This window comes from Danio rerio, chromosome 2, assembly GCF_049306965.1.
Source record: "Danio rerio strain Tuebingen ecotype United States chromosome 2, GRCz12tu, whole genome shotgun sequence".
Taxonomy (NCBI): domain Eukaryota; kingdom Metazoa; phylum Chordata; class Actinopteri; order Cypriniformes; family Danionidae; genus Danio; species Danio rerio.
Window position 1 is genome coordinate 28,626,756 of NC_133177.1, and position 11,248 is coordinate 28,638,003.

At 44.4% G+C, this 11,248-nt stretch overlaps 1 long non-coding RNA gene across 1 annotated transcript; it reads left to right on the forward strand.

The window, feature by feature from the left end:
• Positions 1–3,432: 3,432 nt before the first annotated feature.
• On the forward strand, positions 3,433–11,248 carry LOC141378205 (uncharacterized). The gene is made up of 2 exons (XR_012392124.1): positions 3,433–4,170; positions 9,313–11,248. It is a non-coding gene; the product is annotated as an uncharacterized lncRNA (long non-coding RNA).

Sequence of the window (11,248 nt, forward strand, 5' to 3'; positions counted from 1 at the left end):
CAGCGGCTACAGGCTGTTTATTTGTAACTATAATAGTGATGGAGAAAAAACATGTATGTGCAAAATCCCTGACCCGAATAATGTTCCAAGTTTTTGAAAAACGTAAAAGTATGTTTTCACAGTTCTTCGGGGCTCCTATAGAAAAAAATCTGGAAAAAATCCTGATCTAAAGCTTGCAATGTTGCAAAAGATTTTAAACTTTAATTAATAAGTGCAATCCCTCTTTTTTACATGCAATCTAGGAAATATTGGCAAACAAATAATTGAATTTGATTAAAAACATTGTTAATGTGGCTTACATCTGTGTCTGGAGAAAGGTGATGCCATGCTGCTTTTCAGTGTAGTGGAGGTTTTTTTTTTAGTTACAACATGCCGAGCCTTCTACCGCCATTTAATTGGATGAAAGTTGTCCGCTCCCATGGACCGCAGGCTTTACATTAGATGAAATGCTCAGGAACCACAAAAAACATGCGCTGGCATATGATGTCCATTGTTATAGACACAAGGTCCGAAGAGGTTAATTTTAAGAATAGTTCACCCAAAAAATCTAAATGATCCTCAAGTAAAAAATTATTTCCTAATCATCCTACACAATCTAAGTTGTTTTCAAGAGACTTGTTATGCAAAAATTGCTTTTATAAGGGGTTTTAACACAGTTGTATGGCAACAATGTGTGAATATAGCCAACTTTTAGTAGTAAGAGTATATTAATTAGATTTTTTTTAATCACACTTCTGCAGTAGTTAGTTGGATTAGTCTGCAGAAACTACGGTGGCTAAGAGAGTGTTACGCGCTGCAATTTAAGAAAATGCATGCATATACAAAAAACACCAGCAAATAAAGAGACGATTTTCATCAATTTGACAGCACATGTGTTCCAAATTGGTCACAACACAAACAACTAAAGAAACACGCTGCAAATCAGTCAAAACACTTGCAAATATCCACGTAACACAACGGAGATGTTTCTATGGGACCAAAACCATGACGGACCCTGCTGAGATAGATGTGTTAAAAAAAAAAAGAAAAAAAAAAAAGAAGAAACACTTTGTTTGACAGTCTACTTTCATAGATGTCATCATTTGGGAAAACTCCTGCCCATTAGTGACCATATTTTCTTATTATTCTGAAGATAATGTCAGAGACAGAGGCGTTAAAATGTGGATGCACAAATGAACACTGTACCTTCTTCTGAGAGACTTTTTTTTTTTACATTTTCAGTTTGTTACAACGATAAATTTAGTCCTGTTTTGGCTCGTTTGTAGCATTGTCCTCTTTTGACATTCACCAAAACGCCACAATTTGCAGGGGACACAATACTGTCAGTGAGCACTGTCTTTCAGGAGAGACATTTGAGTTTAAAGCGACATTTACCAAAACATCACAATTTGAAGGGGACTCTATACTGCTTAATGAGAGCCGTCTTTTAGATGAGACGTTAAACCGAGGTCCTGACTCTCTGTGGTTATTAAAAATCCCATCACACTTCTCGTAACGAGCAGGGGTTTAACCCCAGTTTCCCTGGCCAAATTTCCTCCATCAGCCCTCACAGATCATGGCCTCCCATTTATCAACATCCACCCAATTGGCCCTATCACTGTCTGTCCACTTCTCCCTACAGCTGGTGTTTGGTGAGCGCACTGGCGCCGTTGTCCTGTGGCTGCTGTTGCATCATCCCAGTGGATGCTGCACACTAGTGGACGTGAGAAGAGAACCCTCTCATAATTGTGAAGCGCTTTGAGTGTATGGCCATGCACCATAAACACACTATATAAATACACATTACATTACATTACTGCTATTTGCATCAAAGCATAAAAGGGGTAGATTCAGAGAGTTATAAAACATTATTTGTGGGGTATTTTGAGCTGAAACTTTACACACACTCATCAGACACTTATTTTGCATCTCGTAAAAGAGGCATAATGGGTCTACTTCAAATAAATTTTTGGCTTAAAAAATATTCACAATTGTGCTTCTAGAAAAATGGACACTGGAAAGCTTTCCCAGAAGAGCTGAAGCTGTTGTAGCTGCAAAGTGTCAGTCAGCTTCATATTAAACCTTACAAATTAAAATATGTGTTGTTGATGTTGATTTAAAGGCAGATGTCTAAAACTTATATTGTAGACTAGTCAGTGAATAACCGAGCTTGACAGCACATTCTAAATATAAAGACTGAACATCCTGCCAAGAACATGATCATGAATAAACCCTTTTTTCCAATGATAAATCAAAGTGGGCTCTAGTCACAGTATATTCATTTTATGCCGATTATACGATTTGTGTTTGAGTATATGATGCCCCAACGCCAGTTAAGAAGCAAGATTCTAAATCCATATGAGAAACACTGTACACCAGTTTTTCTCAATAGCTTTGGCACATTTTTCAAAACAGACTTAACTTTGTCTAAACTGTGAGGGCAAATCTCTAAACTGTTTGCTGGAACTTCGGAACTATAGCATGTCTGCAAAATGTAGTTACTCCCCCAAACATTTCATTCATGCTTCAAAACTTAGTTACTGTACGGTGTCAGTAATTTGGTCAAGGCCAGCAAAACATAAAGTGTGTTTGTCATGGTGTGAGCCACACTGCTCAAAATGATCAGTTGTTTTTCACCATGACAGCCAACCATGGAAATGACAGTTTTTCTTGATTACTTTGATGCAGGCGTTAACTGAAAACAGAAACAGTGGCGCTCATGGTCAAAATGACATATTTGGCTTGCAAAACGCACATACCATGTCAAAACATTTAAAATATGCAACAAAAGCTAGTTTTACCTTCAAACAACACAACTTGCAAACAAGTATATGAGCTCTTTCAATTAATCATTACACAATGGACAACAAAACACAGAACTCAGTGTGAATCAGTGCACCATTGCTTGTCATTGTAGCCCATAGCCAATGCCATTTGTTGTCTTTCTATTTGGGTTGTCAAATTTGCCTTTTTTGCAAAGAATTGGATCCAGATCATAAGAAATGTTTTGATTAAATTTATATTGAATTCTTGACATTTTTCAAACTGTGGCTGAAAACTGAAATCCGCTTGTTAAGTGTGACGTCACGCGAAGCGGCTTCCGGGTCCAAGCGCTTTATTCAACTGAATGGGGAAACTTATGAAATGGTAATAATAAACGTTTACAAAGCGATTTAATGCTTTCGAAAATCACGATTGCAATATATATGTCCATGCCTAATATCCGATGGCCAGAAAGTGATACATTTTTTTATAAATTGTAAAATTTTTGGTATTTGTTATGCAGCAAGCCAAGAGATTGTTGTGTACACTATGACTTTATGTAAAATTAACTTTAATGTGTGATAGGAATAAAACGTGATCATAAACGAATGATTTCTCCACTCAAATGAATGGCAGCTTGGACCCGGAAACAGTATTACATACGTCACAAACACGTCACCACTTAACAAGCGGATACTGTAAAAAAACAAAAAAACAAACAAAAGTAATAAAATACTGTAAATATTAGAGAAAACACATGTAAACCAATATACAGTCAAATCTATTGGGGGTATAGGAAATAGCCACTATTGACCTCCTCCATCCATGCTGGCATAGAACAACACAGACCTCTCACCTTTTTTAATGTTTGCCGACTGATTGCTAATTGAAGATTTCTGTGAAGGAGTGTCAAAACATTGCTTCAGTCAATTCATACTGATCTTGGAAGTTTATAATGGTTAGTAATAGATGGTTTCTGTTTGGTTACGATAATAAAACAAGGGAGTTTGGACTGCTTGAATGACATCCGTGTTAACTGTTTTCAAAAATGGTGGGGAAAATGTGTCAACCCAATGAGAAAGGGTTTACACATTTGCAAGACCTGTCTTCTGCTCTGCTGGGATAGTGATAATGAAAATGAAGTGGAACATAGTTTCTTTAACCAGGTCAAAGCAAACAAGAAAAACTGTAAGCTTTAAAAAAATTTGATATTTGTTGAGAAGAGTGAATATTACATAGAAAAAGAATAAATGAACTTTTGTATTCATACAGTACATTTATTTGTGTACAAATGGACTACTTGCAAAGTGCAGTCTTGCTTGTCCGATTACTTTATTGTATGTTTCAAATTTCTTATGTTACCACAAATATAAACACAAAAACACAACAAAAATTTTATCCATGAAAAAAATCGCTCTTATATGTATTGTAGCGAGGCAGAGGGAAAACACAAACACAGTAGATGATGTTACAAACAATGCCCCGGAGGGTGCTTTTATTTACAAGTGAAAATGGGGTGAATGAGTGCTCTTCTTAAGGGTGCGTGCTCAAGTGCTCCGGGGAGATGGTGAAGACTGGTGAGAGGTATGGTGTTGGATCGGTCACGAGCTGGATTCGGCTGTGGGAGAGACAGAGAGAGACAAGCGTTAGCGCAGGGAGTCATGTCAAATGAAGCTCAACTCTTCCTGTGTGGGGCTGGCTTATATCTCTCCCTGGCTGATGAGGTCCAGCTGTGAGCGATCCGGGGTTGATGAATGATCCAGCTGGTGTGGATTTGTGCCCAGGGCGACGTGGTATTACCCGACTCGCTACATTCCCCCCCCCCTTAGCGTCGTCCTGGTCCTGGGTATCCTGCGAAGGAAGAGCAGTGTATTGAGAGGGGGGGTAGAATGTTTCGACAGACCTGCCCATCCTGACCAGAGCCGTGAGAGTCCGTCTGCGTTTCCGTGGGAGGCCCCGGCTCGATGTTGTACGTCAAAGTTGAAATCCTGGAGCGACAGGAACCATCTGGTGACCCGAGCGTTGTTATTCTTTGCTGTGGCCATCCACTGTAGCGGGGCGTGGTCGGTCACCAGAGTGAATTTCCTGCCAAGGAGATAGTACCTTAGCTCCAGGATTGCCCACTTGATCGCCAGGGCCTCCTTCTCCACCGTTGCGTAGCGGGTCTCTGCGGGGGTAAGCTTCCGACTCACGTACATGATGGGATGTTCTTCATCACCGTGGACCTGGGAGAGGACCGCGCCCAGGCCCGAGTCGGAAGCATCCGTCTGAAGAATGAAGGGGCAGCCGAAGTCAGGTGCGTGCAGTACCGGTGAGGACGTGAGGGCCGTCTTAAGGGCTCGGAATGCATCGTCGGCTTCCTTGGTCCATCTTATCCTCTCCGGCTGCCCCTTTCTGGTCAGGTCTGTCAGAGGGCTGGCTATGGATGAGAAGTTAGGTATAAAACATCTATAGTAGCCCGCTAACCCCAGAAATGCACGTACCTGGGTCTTTGTGGTGGGTTGTGGAGTTTCTTGTAGTGCTTTGACCTTGTTTTGTTGTGGCTGTATGAGACCTCGTCCAATGTGGAACCCGAGGTATCTGGCTTCGGCTAGACCAGGTGGCATTTCTTGGGATTAGCTGTGAGCCCAGCCCGTCGAAGATCTACGAGCACCCTCCGTAACCGGGATAGATGTTCCTCCCATGACTCAGAATGGACGATGAGATCGTCCAGGTATGCTGCTGCATATGGCTGGTGGGGCCTCAGCAGGATGTCCATCATTCTCTGGAATGTGGCTGGGGCCCCGTGGAGCCCGAAGGGAAGAACCCGGTATTGCCAGTGCCCACCGGGTGTGGAGAAGGCGGTTTTCTCATTGGCGTCGTCACTTAGTGGAAGTTGCCAGTAGCCTTTGGTGAGGTCGATAGTGGAGATAAATCGGGCTCCACCCAGCCTATCCAGCAGCTCGTCCACCCGAGGCATGGGGTACCCGTCGAACTTGGAGATCTCGTTGAGTTTCCTGAAGTCGTTGCAGAAACGGAGGGTGCCATCGGGTTTGGGGACCATCACTATTGGGCTGGACCACGGGCTACGGGATGGTTCGATGACACCTAACCTTCTCATCTTCTGGATCTCCTCGTTGATAGCCAGCCTGCGAGCCTCTGGAACTCGATAAGGCCTTTGCCGGACAATGGTGCCAGGTGGAGTGATAATATTGTGCTGGATGATGGTGGTTCGGCCCGGTTTCTCCGAGAACACATCCTTGAACTGACCAACCAAGGCTTGCAGCTCCGCCTTCTGGTTTGGTGAGAGTTGCTCACCTATGTGGACAACGGGAAGAGTTTCTTCAGCGAAGGCAACGAGATGACCTGGAGCTGCAACCCACTTCTTCATCAGATTAATGTGGTAGAGCTGTTCTTCCCGTCTTCGTCCCGGCTGACGGACTCGATAATTTACCGGCCCTACCCTTTCTACCACCGTGTATGGTCCCTTCCAGGATGCGAGGAACTTCGACGTTGTGGTAGGTATGAGTATCATCACCTTGTCCCCTGGGTGGAACTCTCTGGGTTGGGCGGGCCGGTTATACAATCTCTGCTGGGCGCGCTGGGCTTCGGTCAGGTGTTGTTTGACGATGGGCATGATTTTGTCGATGCGTTCTCTCATGTCCCGTACGTGTTCAATCACCGACCGCTGGGGGGCTGGCTCCTGCTCCCAGGCTTGACGAGCCACATCCAATAGGCCTCGGGGTTGGCGGCCAAACAGCAGTTCGAAGGGGGTAAATCCTGTGGAGGCCTGGGGGACTTCCCTGATACCAAATAACACGTACGGGATCATGAGGTCCCAGTCGCGCCCGTCCTCTGCCACCACCCGTCGGAGCATCTGCTTCAGAGTCTTGTTAAATCGCTCGACAAGGCCGTCAGTCTGTGGATGGTATACTGAGGTTTTTAGTTGTTTTACCTTGAGGAGGTGACAGAGGTCTGCCATCAACCGGGACATGAAGGGGGTGCCCTGGTCGGTCAGTATCTCTGTTGGGATTCCCACTCGACTGCATAGCAGAAACAGCTCCTTCGCGATGGCCGATGACGTGGCTTTCCTCAGGGGAATCGCTTCAGGGTATCTGGTGGCATAATCGAGGATAACAAGGATGTGCTCATGTCCCCGGGCCGACTTCGGCAAAGGCCCTACCAAGTTCATACCAATGCGGGTGAAGGGCACATCGATGATGGGTAGTGGTATTAGAGGGCTGGGGGGTGGTCGTTGGGGAGACGTTCTCTGGCAGATGTCACATGCCTGGCAATACCTCTTCACTTCCCCGTCTAGCCCCGGCCAATGGAAACGATCGCGGATCCTTTTCACCGTGTTGGCCGCTCCCAGATGTCCAGCCATCGGGTGGGTATGTGCCAGTTCTAAGACCGTCTCCCTCTTGGTCTTCGGGACGACCAGTAGTGTCTTCTTTTCCCCCCGCCTCTCTGCGACACAGTACAGCAGACCATTTTCCACAATAAAATGTGGGAGGGGGTGAGGGCTGGGAAGTCGTTCCTTACCGTCGATGATCTTTACTTGCGGCCAGCAGTGTTTGAGCGTCTCATCTTCCCTTTGTGCTCTGCCAAAATCACCTCCTGCGGTTATCTGCTGAAACAGATCAAAGTATAAATTGGCAGATATTGATGACTCACCCCCTCTGTCGCTCTCGGTGGTCATCAGCGCTGGTTTGCGGTCCCGATGAGCCCGTGACTTGTTCTTCTTCTTTGAACGAGCCGATGGAGCGTGGTGGTGAGTTAGGAGTTCGTCGAACCCCGGCCAGTCTCTGCCCAGTATGAGGGGCACAGGAAGATCCGGAACCACCCTGACTTCGATGCGCCAGCTGCCTGGTTTCTCCGCGATGGTCACTCTTCGGGCGGGTACGTGGCGGGTATCCCCATGCACACACGTGATTGGAATTCGCCCTTTGCTTTCATGGTGGTATTTTAAGGTTTTCGGGTGGACCAGAGTGATGGCGCTTCCTGTGTCTAAGGTGGCCGTTTGTGTTTTTCCCTCTAGCTGGACTTTATGGGTGGGAGCTTCGGGAGGGATATTGCGGTGTACCGCGCACCCTGCTGTCCAGGCCGGGGTCGAGTGCGTCGTCGGCTCGGTGGGCATCGGCTCGTCCATCGGGCTGGGGACCGCTGGTCTGCCGCCTGGTCGCGCTGTGCCCTCCACCGGTCGCCAAGGTGCACTTACCCTCCGGGGTGGCAGAGCCGCTCTCTCCCCATTGTCTCTGGCGATGTGAGCTTCAGCCAGCTCGATCGCCTCCACCAGGGTGGCCAGTGACTCAGGATTTCGCATGCTGGTGAGTGTTCGCAAACGTCGGGGTAACGCTCGCATCATCTTCTCTATAATCACCTTCTCAGCGACCTGGACTGCCGAGGGATCTCCTCCCAATAACCATATTCTTTCCAGGCGAGAAAGTTGAGCTGCTTGAGTCCTCACTGGCTGTTTCTCGTCATAAGACCACTGGGAAAACTGTTGGGCTGCGCTGATTGTGGATAGCCCCATTCTGGCTAATATCTCCTTTTTTAACGCTTTGTAGTCTTCATTTTTAGGTGTCTCTAGTGAAAAATATGCTCGTTGCGCTTCTCCTGTGAGAAACGGAGCCAACATTCTCGCCCAGTTTTCTTTCGGCCAGCCTTCTCTCTCGGCAATAACTTCAAACGTGTGTAAGTAAGCGTCAATATCATCCAGGTCGCTGAGTTTAGTGAGATGATGCTGCGCACTCACTTCGGGAGTCGGATGGTGTCTGGCCACCTGGCGGAGCTGTTGTTCCAGTCGATCCTGTCTGGCTGTAAGTTGCTCAGAGATAGAATTCTGCTTGCTGGAGATCTCCGCTAGGTGGAGCAGTACCTCTTCCAGAGACATGGCGACGTGATGTTGACAGCCGAGTAAGAGGAAGCGCGGAAGAGAGAGAGCGGATGCCTGTCTGTAACAAACACAAAGAAAAATTCAGTGGTTATTTTCTTCTTAGTGGTAAGTGTTTCTTCTGAATTTTTCCCTCTGCAATGCCCGCATTCTCCACCAGTTGTAGCGAGGCAGAGGGAAAACACAAACACAGTAGATGATGTTACAAACAATGCCCCGGAGGGTGCTTTTATTTACAAGTGAAAATGGGGTGAATGAGTGCTCTTCTTAAGGGTGCGTGCTCAAGTGCTCCGGGGAGATGGTGAAGACTGGTGAGAGGTATGGTGTTGGATCGGTCACGAGCTGGATTCGGCTGTGGGAGAGACAGAGAGAGACAAGCGTTAGCGCAGGGACTCATGTCAAATGAAGCTCAACTCTTCCTGTGTGGGGCTGGCTTATATCTCTCCCTGGCTGATGAGGTCCAGCTGTGAGCGATCCGGGGTTGATGAATGATCCAGCTGGTGTGGATTTGTGCCCAGGGCGACGTGGTATTACCCGACTCGCTACAGTATATACAACCAAACTTGATAAACAGATAACAGAAATTGTATTGCAACTAGACGTCATTTACCAATTTGGCAGACATTACAAACCGTATCAATGTCAGATATTTATAGTGTAAACGTGTGTGCACAAGTGTTTGCTAATTTAATAAATAGTTTTGAATGTGATGGTGTAACCAGGGGAGTGACACTGACAACAGAGGTACGGCTCCACGTGCAGGTTTATTAGAATGGTCAGGCAAGCAGTGGTCAATACAGGGGCAAACAGATGTATAAGGGCAATCCAGAGTCAAAGTCAAAATAACAGGCAGATGGTCACAAGGCAGAAAGCAAACAGGATTAAACAAATAAACAAGGCGAGGATCAAAAACACGGTAAAAACAAGACAAAGAAAAACGCATTGTAGTGTCGTTAAACAGATAACAAGACTCAGCCACAGTGTTTGTGTTTAAGCAGTACTTATTGTCCATGAATCAGTCCCTGAGCAGCTTCAGTTGTGTGAGTGTAATCAGTCAGGATCTAGAGCATGTGTGTGAACCGAGTGCATGTATGGAGCTGTAGTCCATGAACTGGCGGATTTGCAGTCCAATAACGTTTGATAAGTGTTTTTCTGCGATCTATGGGGTTTTAGATTGCTGGTGATCGCGACAGATGGCTTACATGATGAAAAATGATTGAGAAGTTTGCTAGTTTAAATGAGAATTGGCTCATCAGCTTTGTTCAACAAGCCATATGCAATTAGTTCTTGTCCAAACTACAGACAATTGCACTTGCAGTTTGCACAAAGGCATTTGCACTTTGCTTAAATCAGTAAGAAATGCCACTTTGAAGTGCACAATAAGTTAATGGTTCGGAGATTTAAACTTATTGTTTTGAATAATAAACATTTAAATGGAGAAATCAGCCAGAGCTATAAAAAACTGTAATAAAAATGTAAGCCTTCATCTCTTACATCTCTGCAGTTCTCACACATTTTGATGAAACCGTCCCACCAGACAGTTCCGTTCTCCAGCTGCCCCTTGGAAATCCATTTTAGACATGCGATTCTCTCAGATGGAAATGGACAAATTCCCTTGCAAAACTGAAAACGCTGCTGTTAAATAATAAAGTCAAATAATCCCCCTCTGGCTGTAGACATGAAAAGACTAATGTGTATCTAATGTGTCTTGAGCATATGCCTTCTGGCGAATTCCTATAATCTGATGTAGTGGAGTCTCGGAGAATAAATATTAAGCAGCATTTCAGAATGATTTCAGAAGTCTGGGCAGGAACTCAAGCATTGAACTCTTGTAAATCCAGACCATCCTGAAGCTGTCCTCTGACTTTTTGTTTTTCCGTTATTTTAGAGATGAATGTCTTCAGTTTTTTATTGCATCTGCAAAATGCTCCTCCAGGTGTCCATATACTGTAGGAATAAAAGAAAATCTAGGTTTGTCATTGACGAGCTACAGTGTGAAATGTGTTATCTGATCAATTTGTGTTTCTGTCTCTTTCTTTTTTCTTTTCATCCACCTCCTTTCTGGCAGACATGAAGAGATTTCATGGCCCTGGTGTAAATGCAGAGTAGAAACACATGTCCTACATGTTGATGGGAATGGTGTCAGTTCAACTCAATGGGAACAGCAATAGCTTTCTGTATTGGCCAACCCAACCTCATGAGAAAACAAATATTTGATTAGGTGCAATTTTGGATCAATTTATAAACTGAGTCTAAGAGAAAGAAATACGGCAATAAAATTAGTATAATAAAAATTCAGCAAAACGGCAAGCTTTTTTAAAAGCTAAAAGTATTTAAACATAATAGTTTTGATAACTTATTTCTGATAACTTATTTATTTTATCTTTGCCTTGATGCCAGGACATAATAATGATATTTTTTTAAATAATAATTAAACCATTTTATTTATTTTTGTTTTTTTCTTTCTCTCCCTTCCTCCTCTTCTGCATCTCGACCACTTGAAAGTTTTGAAGGACAAATATTTACTGATTTATTTGAATATATTTAATTGAATTTAGGTTGTAATGTGTGTCAAGTTTGATCTGTTTTGCTGCTGTTAGTGTAATTAATATATCTTTTTTAATCTTACCTGTA